A 20136-nucleotide genomic window follows, 5' to 3' on the forward strand; every position below is an offset into this window, starting at 1 on the left:
AATGAATGATGTTGTTAGCCGCCCTGAGCCTGCTCCGGCGGGGAGGGCGGGATATAAATAAAATTACCTACCTACCTACCTACCTACCTTCAGTTAGATGAAATGCCATTGAAAACTACTCTTTGGGTCCAGTTCTCTAACTAGTTCCCTATCCACCTAACTATCCAGTCTGCTGTCCTCCAGTTTACCCATGACAACATCATGGGGAACCCCATCTAAAACTATTGAAATCAAGGTAAACAGTGTTGACCGTGTTCCCATGATCCATAGAATCATAGAGTTGAAAGGGACCTCCAGGGTCATCTAGTCCAGGTGTGGCCAATGGTAGCTCTCCAGATGTTTTTTGCCTACAGCTCCCATCAGCCCCAGCCATTGGCCATGCTGGCTGGGGCTGATGGGAGTTGTAGGCAAAAAACATCTGGAAAGTTACCGTTGGCCACCTATCCAACCCAATAAGCTTGTCATTCAATCAAAGAAGGAAATGAGGGTGGTGGTTTAATCAAAGCCCCTTTCTGGGGTCACTATAAGTTGTTTGCCACTTGACAGCACATATGTACATAATCAGAGTTCTCAGAGTGTATCATGTGCATGTTGTACACATTCTTGGCTCCAACATATGCAATGTAATCACAGTCCCACAGTACCATATTCCAAACTGTTGCTTTTAAAGCTCAGGGAAGTAACAAGTTCCATTCAATGGGTGACAGAGAAGTTAATGGCCAGGAAGAAAAATAAACACTTCAGCACTGAAGAAGATATAAGTTAGAAGGTGCAAGTTAGACCCCCCAGTGCATATAATGGAATTGTGGTCAATGTGATAAATAAGATAAATGGTTAAAACAAAATGCTTACTGTTACCAGCCATCGTTTTACTTAACGAACTATTTATAATATGATATGGAAAATTATCACAAAAGTTCTTTAGGGGTGAGGTCAGACGTTCAGAAAATCCCGCTATGGGCATGAGTGGAGTCCAGAAGCATGTCGGATTTTAAGTGGTTGTCCAAACGTCAGCATCTGCAAATGGTGGTTAGCTCGTTTGAGTCCCGCGTTGAGACGACTGGGGCACGGACTAATTTGATACTGCTTTAAATCTGGAACAAAATTCTTCTGACGGTTCCTGAGTGGAATTTCTCTGTTTGAACGCTCCATCATTGGCGACTTGTCGGAAGCACACCACTGCTTCCCTCCCAAAGCCCCCTGCAAGTGATATCACTGCGCCAGTGAATGAGGAAGCGAATGTTGGCTCGATAAATCGTTTACCCGCCCCTATGTCCGGAAACAAAACTCAGTTTTGAAACTAGATGTGAACTAGATGTGAACTGATTTGAATTCCTGAGTTTTTTTCTGCACATGTAGTCGTCGTGCTGGAAAAGTAGGGCCAATGGACTAGCAAAACTGTTAGTGATCCAAACCCATTTAAAAGCGACGTGCTGCAGATAGCGGGCATCACTGCGCCTGCGCTAATGCAGATTGATGTCTCATGAAATGAGGTCAGGTAGAGCACTCTGATCAACCAGCGACGGGACCCACATGGGATAGAACGGAAGCCTGGCTGTTGTCTGATCGGAAAATTGGTTGTGCGGATTATAATAGAGGCGCGTTGCAGATGGATTTAATGGTGAGTGTGACCGCACCCTAAAACTACTCCAGGGTATTTATGTTTGTTGCTGTTATTTCAGTGGATCAGTTTTTCAAAGAAGGAACAAATTGCAACACTGCCTGTTATTTCTGTTTCAAATCAGGAAATGTTGTTTTTGAAGGACAAAAGCTCCACTGCATCTTTTCACTATTTATTACTCTGTAAAGATTTAGTGGTAATAGGTTCCTGAATATTGGATTGAAATCATTAATTTTAATGGTTATAAAAAGATTAGATTTTTATAACCAATGACTTTGCCACCAACATATTACAAGCAGACCCTTATCTACCCCTCCTTACAATCTTACTCTCCGCAAAGGTCAAAGATTACATTTAATTTAATATTGTTTTAATTATAGCTAACTACTTCATTCCCAATTAAGTAAATTGCTACATGGATTTCTTCTCATCATTATGGTTATAGGAGACCTTTTACCCCCATGGAATCAGTTCTTATTATGTAAAAACAATCAAACAGCAGAAACATGTTGCTTAATTACTGCCAACTGCACAGTGATGGACAAACTCAACAATAGGAAAAAAGGGGGGAGTGGCTTAAGCTAAACTGCTGTAAATGAAATAAAAAAGGAGAGTTTTTTACCCAAAATGCACATTTTATAAATGTAATGTCCATACAATGAGAACAGGTTAAAAGAGAGTATGAGAAGAGAGAAACAGAAACAAAATGAGGAAACTGGAAAGGAGAACAAAAAGAGGGTGCAATTTAACTATCTTCTGCATAAAGAGGTTGTGAAGCACTTTGCTTCTCAGCTGCTGCACTGCGAAGAGTTGAGATCATACTGACAGCGGTGGTATGCAAAACAATCCCATCAGACAATCAAACATTAGCATTTACATGAATCTTAACACAGGAATTCTCCTTCTTTTAGAATTTCAACTGAAGGAAGGAAGTTTCAAAGAGAAAACAATGCGGTACTTACAAATGGAATCAGATTAAAGATGAATTTTACATATCCTTTTTGAGGAAACAAAAAAAAAATATCCATGACCACAAGACAGAAGCAACCCACAAAAATACCCTCCCCAATTCTATGTATTGCTTGGCCCAATATGTTTAGACACAAAATTTTAATAACCTTTCCCCTAATATTTTCATCTGTGTTTCTTTAGCAGTTTGATACCAGTTTTTTTATACTGGTAAATTCTACATAACTAGAATGCCCATGAAGCATAAGCAGCAATTCTGCAATATGCGTTCTATGTATTCCCTGAAAGGAGGAGTTCATTTCCTTTCTGGCTCTTCCATTCTTCACTGGGTATAATATCCTGTCTTATTAGTTGATTATTTAATTTTTTAAACCCTACTTTCTCAGTGGCTTCTAAAAACCCTGGGGAAAAAATGGTCAGAAAAATATTTAAAATGTACACCATTGGAGCAATCCTTAACTATTCAACTTGGAAACAAGTCTAATTTTATTGGGGGGGGGGGCTTCTCCCAGGATTGCAGTGGTAGTGATATATCATGTAATTTCAGCTCCTTAGTACTATGTGCCACCCTTTAAGTATCTGTCACATTTGTATTCCACCCTTCTTCCAATGACCCAGGGTAGGGTTGCCAATCCTCAGTTGGGGGCAGGGGATCCCCCGGTTTGAAGGCCCTCCTCCCACTTCAGGGTTATCAGAAAGTGGAGGGGGGAGGGAAATGTCTGCTGGGCACTCCTTTGTACCCTATGGAAACTGGTTCCCATAAGGTATAATGGAGAATTGATCTGTGGGTATCAGGGGCTCTGGAGGGAGTTGTTTTTTGAGAGAGAGGTACCAAATTTTTAGCATAGCATCTGGTGCCTCTCCTCAAACCCCTCCCCCCAATTTTAAAAATGATTGAACCAGAAGGTCCAATTCTATGAGCCCCAAAAGAAGGTGCACCATCCTCCATTATTCCCAAATGGAGGGAAGGCATTTTAAAGGATTGCAGTCCCTTTAAATATGATGGCCAGAACTCCCTTTGAAATTCAAAATCACTGGAAACACAAAATGGGGTGATAAAAACCAAGTAAAACAAACATACTGTGTGCAGAAGAACACCAAAGAAAATCCTTTGGCAATTTGCCTGCTTCCCTACACTGCACTGTGTAGGCAATTAGCTAATTACCTAAGTTATACTCACTGACGGTTATGCTGTTAGGCCCACAACATCAGAGAGATGTCTTCAAAGTTCCATCTTCCTTTGACCTTGTTGTGTTGGTACTTTCTTCTTGATGTCCTGAAGAACACTTCTGGATTCTGACTTGAACAAGTAGAAATTCCTTCCTTTGTGGGCACCTAGCTTGATTTTATCTTGGCTAGTTGATTGGTTAGCCAATCGCTGACACAATCTAATCTAGAAACTGTCATCAAGCCTTGGCTTATATGTTAACCTGTCAAAGCTAGATCTGAACAATCGATGTCACTGTGGGCTGGATTCACAAGTGTGATGAATTCATTTCCACCTTAATTGATTAAGTGCCTATTATCTCTACACAATGCTAGTGCAAATCCTGAAAAACTTACATTCATACAAAGACACTGAATACACAAACACTTAGATGTCTCTCAGTTTCTTGACATACCCCAAGATCTCTTTCACATACACTACTTCCCAAAAGTGTATCCCACATTCAGTATTTGTGCTTCAGATTTTTATGGCCCAGATGTAAGACTTTGCACTTATCTTTGTTGACTTGCATCCTGTTCGCAACTGCCCACTTCTCCAGATTATTTAGATCTTGTTGAACTTTAACTCTATCCTCCTGGGTGTTTGCTACTCCTCCCAATTTGGTATCATCAGCAAATTTTATGAGCAGTCCTTCCATCCCTTCATTTAGATCATTGATAAAATGCTGAAAAGAACTAGGCCTAAAACCAAGCCCTGCAGCACCCCACTGGACACCTCTCTCCAATCTGACAAAACTCCATTGACAACCACTCTTTGGGTACAATCCTCTAACCATTTTCCTATCCACCAAACTGTCCTATAGTCCAGTCCACAGTCTTCCAGTTTGCCCATCAGAATATCATGGGGAACCTTATCAAAACCTTTACTGAAATCCAGGTAAACCACATCAGCAGCATTCCCACAATCCAGTAAATTTGTTACTCATTTAAAGAAGGAAACCAGGTTGGTCTGGCAAGAACTGTTGGAGACAAATCTAAGCTGACTTCCTTTTACTTTGTCTACACAATATTTATGTGAGTTAGACTCATATGAGAAACAGCAACTGGCTCAGAAGGTCTTCCAGAATATTTCATGGGATGTCCTTGGTCCAAATCCTGGAGCCTATTTATGGCACCAGATTAGAATAATCCAAGTGCCTATGCCTCACGTACTGAAGTATGAGGCCACCAGAAATTTGGGATGACATCAGGGTATGGAAAATACAAGCTTTGTCATCTGTACCACTTGTGTGTGGTAGCCTTTTTTTTTTTTTTGCTGTCATGTCACAGCTGATTTATGGCAGCCCCGCAGGGTTTTCAAGGCAAGAGACATTCAGAGGTCGTTTGCCACTGCCTGCCTCTGCAAAGCAATCTTGGTATTCCTTGATAAAATCCCAAGATCTGATGAGACTAGCCTAGACTATCCAGGTCAGAGCAGTAAAAATTTTACCACACACTCTTTGGATTTTGGGTACAATGAGAGAGAGAGAGAGAGATTCATCACACGAAAAAACCTTGACCCATAACACAGTGTAAGTCAGAACAGTGTTTTCACTGAATCTGCTGTCCAGGCTTCAGTCACTCCCATGAAGTGTCATCATTCCCACAGTTTGTCAGTGCTGCTGCTGTTAGAGAATCAAGCAATTCCTCTCTCTCTCTCTCACGTTTACTCTCTTTTGCTGGTATTTGATTATATGGAACTCAGAGGCTTCAAAACGGTAGCAGTATTTGTGCTGTGAAACAGCCTTACTAGCCTTTATGCGCTGCCTGTACCTTTCCATTTCAGCTGGTTAGGAAATTTATTTGCATATGTTTAGCCGAAGTGTACATTGCTGTTTCCCTCCCACCATCCACTCTGGGCTCCCCTTAGAGTGAGCAACTCTTTATACTTTGCTTTTGTCTTTTCAATTCATTTTCAATAAAATATTTTAAATTTTTATGAGATTTCTTTCTCCTCTTATTAACATAACAAGAAAAATGCATAATACAGTATAACTTTGACAAGTGCATTTTATCCTAACAGCCAGGCTAGAGGATACATGAATGAATGCATAGCAGTTGTTGAATAGCCAAAATGATGCTGTTAAAATTCTGCAAGGCCTTGCAGAAAAAATAATGGCATTAGCATGACTCACAAACCTCCCAGTCTTCTGCAGAAGCCATTATAAAATGCAAACAGTTATGAATCTTAAAATCTTTAACCATCCATCTGCCAAAGATATATCTCTTAACTTGCTACGACACTCTATAAAATGCCTTTGAAAAGTGATAAAGCTGCTCAGGCCTTAAGGTTACTATCATTTTTAAAACAAATATTGTGATTTAAAGTTTAAACATATTGAATAATTTACCATCCTTTTTTTAGCTTCATGCTACTTGTATCTGAACTCAGATCAGTGGCTGAAGAAGCTCCAGGTAGCAGAACAAAATACAATTTGAGTTTTATTCAGGGAATATTATGACCTAGTTGCTAGGGACATTTACTTAAATTTTCATCTAATCTGTGTGACCTTGGCAAATTATTGCTTTTCAGCTCTCATTTTCCAATTGTGAAGTCAAAACCCAAGATTTTTTTTTTTTTTTTTTAAAGCCTGACTTCTGCTGAAGCTACCATTTAAGGATCAGTTTAAATGTCTTCCTTCAGTAAATAATATTTTAAATTTCTCTGTAAAAATGAGGATAAGAAGTTGTTCCTCACATAAGAATAAAGTAAGAGGCTAGCTGGTTCACGAGGTTTCTCTAGTTCAGTGTCCTATTCCCCATGCTAGTTAGCCTGATGCTCTGGGAATCCCATCAGCATGGAATAAAGGAAAACAGCCACCCTAAAAGTTGTCCCCAAAAAACTGGCATTCAAGAGTATACTACCCTGAACATGGAGGTTCCATTTGACCATCACAGCTAATGGCCATTCATGGACCTTTCCACCTTCATGAAGCTAACTCCCTTTATAGTGTTCTAATCATTGGATATCACTTAATAGTAGTTTGTTCAGTGAATTAATTATGCAGCATGTGATGTAAACTGAAACGTAGACATTCAATGTTCCACACTTATACCTTGTAATAGAAATTACTGCAGATTACAATACACATGAAGTATGTTTTAAACTTCCTATTCAGGGTAGAGGTGAGAAGGAATGAGGCTGCAGAGGGGTGGACAAACACAGAAGGATGAGATGGAGGAGAGAAAAATGAAGCCATTCCAGATTAGCTGACTCATTGTTTCTAAAAGGTTGGCAGCTATAGAGATTTTTCTTTTAAAATCACTTCTAAAAAAAGTTGAAGCAAACAGTACTAACTAGAGATAGTGTCTATATGTTTGCTCTGCTTAGGGTTCCCAGCCTCCGTTGGGGGCAGGATTTCCCCTGATTTTGGGGCCTCCAACCCACTAGCACAAAACTGGCTTGTTGAAGAACCCTGCTTCTGAAGAGCTCCATCAGCATTTGATGTATCCACTGTGATGACATCACCCAGAAGTGATGTCATCACGCCAGGCAAGTTAGACTGGGATGCTCTAGCATTTGGGTGAAAAACCTCTAGGGCACTATAGAGTTTTAAACCCAAACACTAGAGCAACCCAGCACAATATGCCTAGTGTGATGATGTCTCTACCAGGTGACATCATCACACCTTACATGCTTTGCACATGTGAAAGAAATTCCCCTTCCAGCAGCCAGGTATGTAGAAAAAAGAGGGGGGGCTCCCTGTGTTAAAGCAAGGCTATAAAAGAAGAAATATCTGGGTGAAATTATAACTGTTCTATTAAAACATTTATTACAAGAAAATAATAATGGGGTGATGAGAAAAACTCTGTTTACTCTACTTCTAAGTAGCCTCTGCTTCTAAAAAGTCTATAATAAGAAAGTGCACACAGGCACACAGGCACTTTAACATTCCAAAGCCTCTATTTTTAAACAGACTGCAACAGAGTATGCAAGAGTGCATGCAGGCACTTTTAGAGTGCATGCAGGCACTTTTTAAAGGTTAAGAGTCTGCATGTGACTCATAAACCAAAACGTTAGAAAACAGTCTATGATGAATTCTTTCACCAAGAGTGCACACAGGCACTTTTTAATGCAATTCTCACATCAAACAAATTATTCCACTTCACATTCATACACACTCAGTCCTCTATTGTTTCAATGATGTGTTAGGATAAATAATAAGTTCATCCACATAAAGCCAGTCCATGTTAGCTGGTGTCAAATTTTTTATTGCCTTTATCAAGACTGATGGCTTTTAAGTGGAACCCAAAAATCCTGTCACTTCCTCACAAAGCTCTAGCTCATTCTTTGTCTGCTGAATGTGGCACTTTATTAACCATTTTTGCAATCTGGAGCAATATAAACAGACACAACAATCCTACCTATGGGTGAATATGTAGGATGCAGTTATACATTCTAGGTTTGGTTCTGAACCTATTCAGTGCTATAAGACAAATGCTTCAGAATGTAGCTATAGTATCCAAGCAAATGTTTGCTATAGTGCAATGATGAAGCAATATCTAATAATGGACACATGCCACGCAGCAGTCATATATCAAAACCACTTCTACCACACTTTAGAACATGTGGTTACAGCTGCACCTCATTGAATACTGTACTAGTATGGCACTATAACAGTCATTCACAATTGGTAGGATTGCCAGCCTCTGATGTGACCTGGAAATCTGGAATTGAACATATGGAGCTGCCTTATACTGAATCAGACCCTTGGTCCATCAAAGTCAGTATTGTCTACTCAGACTGGCAGCGGCTCTCCAGGGTCTCAAGCTGAGGTTTTTCATGCCTATTTGTTTGGACCCCTTTTTTAGTTGGTGATGCCAGGGATTGAACCTGGGACCTTCTGCTTACCAAGCAGATGCTCTACCACTGAGCCACCATCCCTCCCCTGAATTACAACTGATCTACAGATACCAGTTCCCCTTGAGAATATGCCTGCTTTGGAGGCAGGATTCTATGGCATTATAGGCTGTGGAGGTCCCTTCCATCCCCAAACCCCAAGGCTCTACCCCCAAAATTTCCAGAAATTTCCTAACCTGGAGTTTGCAATCCTAGCCATCAGATTGGCTTGTCCATTCAGGAAAATCCAGCAGCAGATGACTAACATAATGCAGCAATAAGCAGTATGCAAATATCCAATAATATGTGGATGTCATCTGTGTCTATCATCATCCACACATTCTATGTGTGGCATGATTTCAATAGCAAATTAGTCAGAATACATTGGATGTTTAGAATATATGTCTGTTTTTATCCTATTGAAAATGTAGGAACACAGAATAGCCATATGATTGCTCTCATGCTCGGTGAGGTGGACTGAAAACTTGTGATGTGTAACATTTCCCAAGTATCTAATTACAAGGGGGGGGGGACCAATCAACCTACCAAATCAGGCATATCGCATATGGAATTCACTGTTCAGTCAGGACCAACTCTGTGTGGGAATAGGCTTTATGGTTGCTTTGAGACATAATTTCAAATATTTATGCTAATTTTGGACTTGGTTAAGAAGGTTATTAAGCTTATATTTTCGTCTAAGAGTTTGACCCTAAATGAAAAAGAAAAAACTAATTCTCCTCCTCAATGAACCATGAGCCTAAATATTTTTGCTGGTATATAAGGCTGAAACATATATAAAAAATCAATGGAACATAAAGATAATGTTATGACTTGCAGTGGTCCAGAAGTCAATATCTCACACTGGAAATGAGACATAAAGCTTCAGAAGAATTCTGTGTTACTCCCAAGGACTTAAATCCATGAGTGGTTCTTGGTAAACTGTCTAACTGTTTAGTGTTGACCTGTGAAACTCTTTTGTAGGTGGCTTATGTGGCTGAATCTCCCAAGCTGCATTTGAGATTAGGAAGCAGCTGTGTCGAGCTGGAAAAGAAACTCATGAACTGAAAGACAAGGCTCTGGACACACCTCTTACCACTGGTAGGACAATGGGAGGGTAGAGCTGCAATATTCCTTGCCCCTCCCCTCCGTCTGGTCCTGTATTTTCTTCACAACGGGCCTTATTACTAATAAAGAACATAATTTATAAAACAAGACAGAAAACTGTGCTCAAATACCATGATGTTCTTCCCACACATTTGTATTTCTCTGACTAATTTCTGAGCCAAGTCCATATCATCTGATTTGCTCAAACATACAGGGCTCCTTTTTTGAGCAAGAACACACAGGAATACAGTTCTGGCTGGCTTGGCATCAGGACCTAATATGCAAATGTGTTCCTGCTGGACTTTTTCTACAAAAAAAGCCCTGTGTGAAACAATGTTGACATCAGGGGATGTGGCCTAATATGCAAACGAGTTCTTGCTGGGCTTTTTTTACAAAAAAATATCCCTCTAAACATGTATTTCTGAAACAAAACCATTCCTGGTTTAAAGTCCCCAAAGAATCAGGTATACTGTACTTCCTGTTTCATTGAGCCAGTAATTAGTTTCCTTTCTCTTAAGCATGTCCCTCTGTCATTAACAAGAACTCGTCTGACTTAAAAGAGGGGTACAGGAATGCCTGATTAAAGTGGTGGCTCATAAATAGGGCAATGATCAGTTGAAGGACATTTGTTTGCTCACATCATTATGGGAAACAGGTCTAGCTCGTCCACTAGGCAAATTAGGCATTTGCCTAGGGCGCCAGGAGGGGATGCTAAATTGGGGTCCCCCCACCCCGGTACGCCAGACAAATACCTAATTTCAAACCCCACCACCACTGCCATCATCATTGCCACCGCCATTTGTCCACCAGGCAGTGGTGGGCCACCATCCACACACACACCTCACCTCCCAGCCCAAGCTGTGCTCAAAGGAGTGCAGCTAGCCCTGGCCCTGCCTGTTTCATTGTGGTCGGGCATCTGAGCACTGGAGGAGGCTTTGCTCTCCCTCACTTCTGGTTCTGGAAAGGAGGGGGAGCAAAGCCTCCTCCAGTGCTCAGATGCCTGGTCGTGACAAAGCTAGCTGTGCTCCTATGAGCATGATATGTGTGTGGAGTGCGGCGCCACATTGCGGTGCTGGAGGGAGAAGGGTAGGGATGGCACTGCATTCTGCTGCGTTGCGGGACTGGAGGGAGGGAGGGTGCGGCAGCGGTGGGTGGCATGGCCTGGGGCCCCCTGGGTAGCTGGCAGTGAGTCTGCCTGGGGCGCCATACACCCTAGGGCTAGCCCTGATGGGAAATAACTTTAATGCTAAAAGCCAGAACAGAAGCTGCACAGACTATGCTAGTACCAATACAAAAATTGTCTAGTGTGGTCATATCCATAGAAGTAATTGAGACATCACACCTGGACAACTCTATGCCAAGTACCTCACAAAGACTGATGTGTTAACTAAGGGCATTTCCACTTACACAAGAATGTGGGAGAGTGATTTTTTCACGGATTCTGCATTCCTTCTGCAGTCACCCATGCCTCACCCTGCACCAATTCTGAGGGCGCGCCAAACTTCAAGAGTGCCTTTGGAGGGGGGGGGGCATAAAGAACTGCATCAGGATACAGGAACTATTTATTGCACAATTGGACATTCACTCACATTGAAATCACAATGGAATGGGCCTTAGTCACAGTTAAATTTGGTCCCGCTAATTTAGTTGAATTTAATTATGTCCAGGTTTTGCTGCATTGTGCACTAATGAGCTTTCTATTGTAGCAGTATCTAACTCTTACAGAGATGTTATTGATAAAGATATTTAGGCATTAGAGTGCTAACAATAGCATGTTTAAAAAGTCAGAGTAATTGTCGACTTCCGGGATTGGAAAATGGCGAGCTGCGGTGAATTTAGTCCATTAAATTCCAAGATATCAAGTCTCGTTTCACTGGTAGAGAAATCTCACGATGTCTGACGTACTTCCTGTGTTGACTATGAGTGCTGCAGATCTGTGACAATGGGGCTGCCTCTGTCAGAACTTGGATGAACTTCAAGCGATTCCAATACTTGTAGCAAGTTAGGATCTTTATTTGAGGAACAACAGTACTATAGAAACGAAATAACAGTAATGGCGCATCTGGGCAGTTGGTTACATTTTATGCCCACAGCAAAGCATAATAAAACAATAAGTCACACGAGATCAAGTGAGAGTCTCTTCTTCCCAGCCATCGTTATCAGCAAAGGAGGATGCCCCCCTATTGCGAAGGCCAAACGGCCTGGCTTCAAAGCGCACCTGTGATGTTGAGCAGAGACTTTCTGCCGCCTGTCTTACCCCCTGAATATTTTGCATAGCAAAGGGCCTTGGGTCAATGACCGCTGTCAGGCACTCTAATTTATAATATGGAGTCAGTTCAGTCAAGCAAAGCATGTAAAGTTACAAGTTCTGACATACTGCCCCCCCTAAGCTCTTCGGCTTGGGCTTGTGTGGGTACAGTAGGTGAAACTTTCTAAGCAGTTGCGGTGCGGATACATCACTAGCTTTTACCCATTCATCACAGCTAGGAGGAAAGTATTTCCATCTTATCAAGTAGTATAGTGTCCCCCTTTGGACCTTAGAGTCCAGGATTTCTAGCACCTCATGGTGACTCTGACCCTTCACTATAGTCGGAGGCGGCTCCGGGGGGCGAGGATGGAATTGCGTAGCTCCAGGATCCTTTCGAAGAAGGCTGCAATGAAAAACAGGGTGGATCTTACTCAGGGATTTGGGTAGTTCTAATTCCACAGTCACTTTGTTAATCACCTTCTTTATTTTGAATGGCCCTAAGTATTTCAGTGCGAGTTTTCGACACCCCTGAGGTAAGGGCAAGTTCTTGGTGGATAGAAACACAGTTTCCCCTTCTTTCAAATCCCACTGAGGGGCGTGTTTCTTATCAAAATGCTTTTTGTACTCCTTTTTCGCCTCCTCCAGGTTTTCCTGTATCACTTTCCACCGGGTTTTTATTCCCTCCCACCATTGCTGACACGAGGTGGGTTCAGTAGGTCCGGCGGGGAGGGGAAGGTTTGGAAAGGGCTTCCCCTCGTACCCATTTACTACCTGGAAGGGGGAGGTTTTGGTAGAGCTATGAAAACTGTTGTTGTAGCCGTACTCGGCGAATGGCAAGAGGTCCACCCAATTTGTTTGTTGGTAGTTAATGTAACACCTTAAATATTGTTCTAGAAGCCTGTTCACTCTCTCAGTCTGTCCGTCCGTCTGGGGGTGGTAAGCTGAGCTAAGCCCCTGTTCGATGCCAGCTAGCTTGCAAAACTCCCGCCAGAAGTTGGCAACGAACTGCGGCCCGCGGTCGCTAATGACCTTCTCAAGGAATGAGTGTAGCCGTACCACGTGATTGAAGAACAACTGGGCTAGTTTCTTGGCTGTGGGTAATTTTTTGCAAGGGATAAAGTGGGCCTGTTTTGAGAAGGTGTCCACTACTACCAGTATCACCGTTTTCCCTTGGGAAGGAGGGAGTTCTACTATAAAGTCCATGGAGACCACGGCCCAGGGGCGGCTCGCGGTTGGGAGGGGGACTAAGTGGCCTGGCGGCTTCCCCCCCCGGCGCTTAGACATGATGCATGTAGGGCAGGCCACTACAAATTCTGAGACGTCTCGTTTTAACTTTGGCCACCAGAATTGTCGGGTGATTAGATGGAGGGTTTTTACATACCCGAAGTGCCCTGCCAGGCGGCTGGAGTGACTTTGTTCTAGGATTTCCTTTCTCATGGATTTGGGCACGTAAATTTTCCCTTTGTGGAGCCACAGTCCACCCTCCCCTTGTTCCAGCCCTTCCGGACGCTCCGCGCCTTCCAGCTCCGCCTCCGAGGCTAGTCGTTCCGTGGGGAAGGGAGCGGGCGCGTCGGTCTTTTTTCCGGAGCGAGTGGTGACTCCCCCCGCCACGGCTGAAGGAGGGACGAGAGAATCAATTACTTCCTCTCGCTGACTGTCATGTTGGGGCATGCGGGATAGAGCGTCGGCCAAGAAGTTTTTGGTTCCCGGGATGTGCTTCAGCACAAAGTCGAATTTTGCGAAAAACCCCGCCCACCGAATTTGTTTGGCAGTCAATTTACGGCGGCCCGTGAATGCCTCTAAGTTTTTGTGGTCGGTCCAGATCTCAAACGGGACTCGGGCCCCCTCCAACCAAGACCTCCAAGTTTTCAAGGCGAACATTACTGCGAAAGCCTCTTTGTCCCACACTGACCAGTTTCTTTGTTCGTTTGAGAATTTGTGGGAAATGTAAGCACAGGGACGCAGTTCCCCTTCTTCATTCCTCTGCATCAATATGGCTCCTACGGCGACGTCGGAGGCGTCGCATTGAACCACGAAGGGTTTTAATTCATTGGGGTGAGCCAATATCGGTTCAGAGGTGAAGAGCTGTTTAAGTTCTTGGAAAGCTCTGTGGCACTCTGGCGTCCAGACGAAGCGTGCCCCAGGTTTTTTCGCTGCCTCCCCCTTCCCTTTTGTTTTCAGCAGTTCGGTGAGGGGGAGCATCGCCCTGGCGAACCCCTTAATGAATCCGCGGTAAAAATTTGTGAACCTGAGAAAAGATTGTAGCTGCCGTCGGGTTTGGGGAGGTTCCCAATCTAGAACTGCTTGGATTTTGGCTGGGTCCATCGCCAATCCCTCCCCCGACACTCGGAACCCCAGGTAGTCTAATTCCGTTTTGTGGAATTCACACTTAGACAGTTTAGCATACAATTTGTTTTTACACAGCGTGGTCAGCACTTTTCTCACTAGTGGCACATGAGATTCGAGGTCTTTTGAATAAATAATGATGTCATCAAGGTACACCACCACCCCCTTGAACAGAAACTCCCTTAGCACTTCATTGATAAAATTCATAAAGACCCCCGGCACGCCCTGGAGTCCGAACGGCATTACTAAGTATTCAAACTGTCCCATGGGAGTGTTGAAAGCCGTCTTCCACTCGTCCCCCTCCTTAATCCTTATGCGGAAGTACGCGTCCCGGAGGTCGAGTTTAGTGAAGATTTTCCCTTCGGCCACTGTGTTCAACAAGTCTCTTATCAGCGGGATCGGATAAGCATTGGACATAGAAATCCCGTTTATCCCGCGAAAATCAGTGCAAAGCCTAAGCCCCCCATCCTTCTTCTTACGGAATAACACAGGGGCTGCGTGGGGGGCCGTGGCGGGGCGGATGAACCCCCTTTTCAGATTTTTGTCAATGAATTTTCTCAGTTCCGCTTTCTCCGCCCATCCCATTGAGTAAAGCTTGGCTTTGGGTAAGGTCTGCCCAGGGATTAGTTCGATGGCACAGTCCGTGGGGCGGTGCGGGGGGAGCTCGTCCGCTTCCCGCTCACTAAATACTTTTTTCAAGTCCCGGTATTCCCTGGGGATCGATCCCACCTCCTCAAGAGTGAGGCAGAGTCTCTCGTTCTGGGGAGGCGCTTTCGGGCCCCACTCGGGCCTCCAGTGGTGGTGCTCGCACCGCCAGTCCGGGAACCTCACGATTTGTTCAGCCCATCGGATGTCCGGCTGGTGTTTGGCTAGCCATCCGGACCCCACCACCACGTCGAACGAGCATGAAGGGGCTATGACGAAAGTCTCTATGCCCCAATGCTCCTCAGTCCCCACAGGGGTTGCCTGGGTCTCTAGGGTGCACGGTTCCCCCCGCATGGTTGACCCGTCCATCTGTTCGAACTGAATGGGGTGAGGTAGGGGGGATGTTGCTAACCCAAGGGCTTCCACCAAGCGTGGGGTGATAATGTCCCTGGTGCACCCGGAGTCAATCAGGGCTCGGGCGTGCATAAATCTCTTTAAGTTGGGGTTCAAAAGTGTGACCGCCATAAATAAAAGCCCCCCAGAAACTCTCACCGTTAGTAGTGCCGGCGTTTTGTCGACCTGCTTCGCGGCACTGATTAAAGCAGGTCGCTGTCGTTTCCCGCCGACTCCTGGTCCCAGGACTCCTCACTGGACTCTTCTACGGTGGTAACTTCCTCGTCAATCGCCAAGGATGTGGCGACGGTGCCCCGAATGGGCTCCTTAGCGCGTCCGCCTTTCTTCTTCGGGGCGGTGGGCGCTGGCTTGGAGGGCGTCGGAGTTGCTGGCGGTTTCACCGGGCAGTTGGCTGCCAGGTGATTCGGGTCCCCGCATCTGAAACACTTCCTTGGGGTGGTTGAGGGGGTGGACGTTGTGGGCCCGCGCTTGCCTTCACCTTTTCCCGGGGAAGGGCTCGACTTGATCCCCTTCTTTCCCTGTTGTTGGCGCCGCATTCCCACATGCTGGAGGTCGGTCTCGACTTCCCCGGCGAGTTGAATCCACCCCACCAGGGTGTCCGGTCTCCCTTGGTGGTAACACCGATCCAAGATGTTGGCGTTCAGGCCATTCTTGAACGCAGTGTACTTCATTACTTCGTTCCAGCCTCGGGCCGCTGCGCAGTAGCCCATGAATTCGGTGGCATACTCGCGCGTGGAGCGGTTGCCTTGTTCTATTCTTTAGAGGGCCGCCACGGCTTTCTCCTCGCGCAGCGGGTCTCCATACTGGCGCAGCATTGCCTGTAGAAAATCGGCCACGGTGGCCAGCTCGGGTTTTCGGCCAGTATAGAGCCCTACGTACCATTTCTGAGCCGGTCCTCTCAGTCTGGAAGCGATGTGGGCCACCCGGCTGGCTTCAGTGGGGTAGCCTGCTCCCCAGTGCGTAAAAAAGGTGTTGCATTGAATGGTGAAGTATTCCACCGCGTCTCCGTCCCCATCGAAAGTCATTTTCAGCTCTCGGTGCCCCCCCCCCGTCTCCCCCGACTGGGGCGACCGGGGCAGGGATCACTGGGATGACCGGCCCACCCACCGGCGGGGCCGGAGGTCCAGCCGGGGCCCCAGCCGGCGGCCCTGCTGGCGGCCCCGCCGGAGGGCCAGCCGGAGGCCCGACCGGCGGCCCGACGGGTGGGCCCCGCGGGAGGGCCAGCCGGCGGTCTGGCTGGGGGGCCGGCCGGGGGCCCCGCTGGCGGGCCGGCCGGTACCCCCCCAGGAGGGGCTTGCCCGGCCGCCACTATCCCTTGGAGCGTGCGAATCTGGTCGCGGATCGCTCCCATGTTCTGCTGCATTTCTTCGGCCATCAGGGCTCGGGATGCATGGACCTCATCGTGGATCTCTCTCACCCAATCGTACAACTCGTTGCGCAGTGTTCGGATTGGGTCCCCTCCGCCCTGGGTGCCGAGACCCTCATCTCTGGGCTCGTCCTCGTCCCCCTCTTCCACGCTCGTTGCTAGGGCGCGGTAGCGCTGTTCCGCTGCCTCCATGGCTGCTGTGGACTTCCTCGGGCTGTAAGTCCGTTGAGGGAAGGCGTCCACGGAGAACGGCGCGGGGACTTTAATCTTCCTCCTCGCCCCCGTTACCTTCGGGTCGAGGGGTGCTTCGTCGGGTGGGAGGTTGGGCTCTCCGTTGTCTGGTTCCAGTGCCGCCATCAGCCAGGTTGCCAGCACAGATAAGTCCAAATAAAAGGATTACTGTTATAATGTCAGAACTTGGATGAACTTCAAGCGATTCCAATACTTGTAGCAAGTTAGGATCTTTATTTGAGGAACAACAGTACTATAGAAACGAAATAACAGTAATGGCGCATCTGGGCAGTTGGTTACATTTTATGCCCACAGCAAAGCATAATAAAACAATAAGTCACACGAGATCAAGTGAGAGTCTCTTCTTCCCAGCCATCGTTATCAGCAAAGGAGGATGCCCCCCTATTGCGAAGGCCAAACGGCCTGGCTTCAAAGCGCACCTGTGATGTTGAGCAGAGACTTTCTGCCGCCTGTCTTACCCCCTGAATATTTTGCATAGCAAAGGGCCTTGGGTCAATGACCGCTGTCAGGCACTCTAATTTATAATATGGAGTCAGTTCAGTCAAGCAAAGCATGTAAAGTTACAAGTTCTGACAGCCTCCTCAATCACAGATAGACTAAACAATAAATTTCTTTCTCCTTTTAGCACTGTCTTTTAGATTTACAACAGTTCTAATATTGTCTCTTATTTGCCTTTTAGGGAGAAAACCCGCTTGATCTTCCTTTATAAAATTTATTAAATATTGTTTAAGCCGTTCTGCCAGGATTCTTGTGTATATCTTATAATCATTATTTAATAATGAAATTGGTCTATAGTTCTTTACATTCATGATATCTCTTTCTTCCTTTGGAATCAACGAAATTACAGCTTATTTCCATGTATTTGGTATTTTCCCATTTAATCTTATCGCATTCATCAATTTTTGAAGTTTTGGTACTAATTCTTCTTTAAGCTTTTTAAAGAATTTTGCCGTATATCCATCTGGTCCAGGTGCCTTTCCAATTTTCATTACATTAATCGCTGTTTCAATTTCTATTTTTTCAATTGGATCATTCAAAATTTTTTCCATATATTCAGTTAAGGGTGCTATTTTGATCTTTTGCAAATACGTTTCCATCCTTTCTTTCTTTACTTTAACACCCTTAAATAATTTAGCATAATATTTAAAAAAATTCTCTCTTTATTCCTTCTTGCTCTACTATCTCTTTTCCATCAGCCACAATTTTATTCATAATTTTACTTTCTCTCTTTTTTTTCAATTGCCAGGCCAGGTATATTCCAGGTTTGTTTGCTCCCTCAAAATATTTCTGTTGTAGTTTTTTCAAATTCCATTCCATTTCCTTATTTAACAAATGTCTCATTTGCGTTTGTAGTATTGTAATCTCCCTTATAATTTTCTTTTTCCCTGGTCTTTTTCTTAATTCACCTTCTTTTTTTCTTAATTTCATTTTGAATGTCCAAGATCTGTTTATCTTTTGCTCTCTTATCTTTATTATTCAATGTTATTAATATTCCTCTCATTACTGCCTTGTAGACATCCCATAATGTCTGAAGTTCTATATCTTCTCTATCATTGACTTGGAAGTAAGCTTTAGTTTCATTTTCTAAAGATGTCACTATTTCTTTAAAAACCAATTTCGGGTCTAATTCTTTTTTAATATAAAAAATTACTCCTCTCTTCTTCTGTTCAGCCAATGTATAAAATTCTAGTCCCAATTGCTTGTTCCATAAAAATTTATAACCCTTTTGTCTAATGTGCACTTCTTGTCGACAAACTATGTTACAATTTTGGTTGTTTATCCAATGAAATGTTGCCCTTCTTTTTTGTGGTGAATTTAGTCCATTTTTGCACAAAATAGATTTCAGACCCTGACTTTGTAGCTTGCTATCAGAAACTGTAACTTTTGCTGAGACAGCAGCAATACAGCATTGAGTGATTGTTGTGTATCCCATGAGGAACATCTAACTGCAAGTAGCAGTAAACACCAGGAAATCACCTCTTACTTTTGAGCAAAAGTTTTCCTTCAGAGTGAGCAATTTGTCTAAGGCTTTTTCCAAATTGATTTTTACAACTGACAACCCCTCCCACCAGATGACTCCAATGATATCTGGCCCTAACTGATACTATGGGGTGAAAAGAAGCATGGATTGCTGGATTTTTGATCTTGTTGTCAATTAAGTTAAGATAGGCAGCTACTGAGATGCCATGAGAACCTGGTTGAACAGGATTGGGTTACACATGAAAGGGGTCACAGACACCCAGAACTGTTTGCACGCACAATCAGTAATATTTTTCCTTGAACCCCAGGCTGAAACTCATCATTGGAGGCTAAAACTCATCATCTGAAGTCCCCAGAATGCACTGCTGGTTGCTAAGAAAGCAAAAAAGTCCCCAGGGCACAGATGCACACCTACACCTCTGACGAACAAGAACACAAGCCTCATAACAGATAGGAAGAGTTTGGGCCAGCATATTCTTTTGGGTTACTGGGAAGATGTTATGGCCATTTATGGTTCATCTCTCCACTATCTAGCATGTCCCTGATTGGGGACTGTTCTAGAACTATGCTGTATATTCATGTTTTATCTGTTCATTCTTATATATTCCATATCATTTGCTGTAGCCACATACATCTCCAATATCTATTCCTGTGTCATGCATAGGGTTGCCAACTCCAAGCTGGTAAATTCTTTGAGATGTGAGGGGTGAAGTCTGGGGATGGCAGGGGTTGGGGAAGTGAGGGGCCCTTTGGCGGGGGAGGGCGGGATATAAGAATAAATTGATGATGATGATTATTATTATTATTATTATTATTATTATTATTATTATTATTATTATTATTATTATTATTATTATTATTATTATTATTATGTCATACAGTCCATCCTCCAAAGCAGCTATTTTCACCACAGGAACTAATCTCCATAGTCTGGACTGGAAATGAGTTGCAATTCCAGGAGATCACCAGGTCCCATCTGGAGGTTGGCAACCTGGTATCATACATGTGATAGTTTGCAATTTGCTTTTGTAGTGCATTATGCAGCAGTGCTTTCCAATAAACCATTTAATTGGTATCAGTAATGTGTCTCCCTATTGATAGTTGCGTACCCACTGGGGTGACAAGAACCTGTACAAATACAGACT

The sequence above is a fragment of the Heteronotia binoei genome, chromosome 1 (assembly GCF_032191835.1).
Source record: "Heteronotia binoei isolate CCM8104 ecotype False Entrance Well chromosome 1, APGP_CSIRO_Hbin_v1, whole genome shotgun sequence".
In the NCBI taxonomy this organism is placed as follows: Eukaryota; Metazoa; Chordata; class Lepidosauria; order Squamata; family Gekkonidae; genus Heteronotia; species Heteronotia binoei.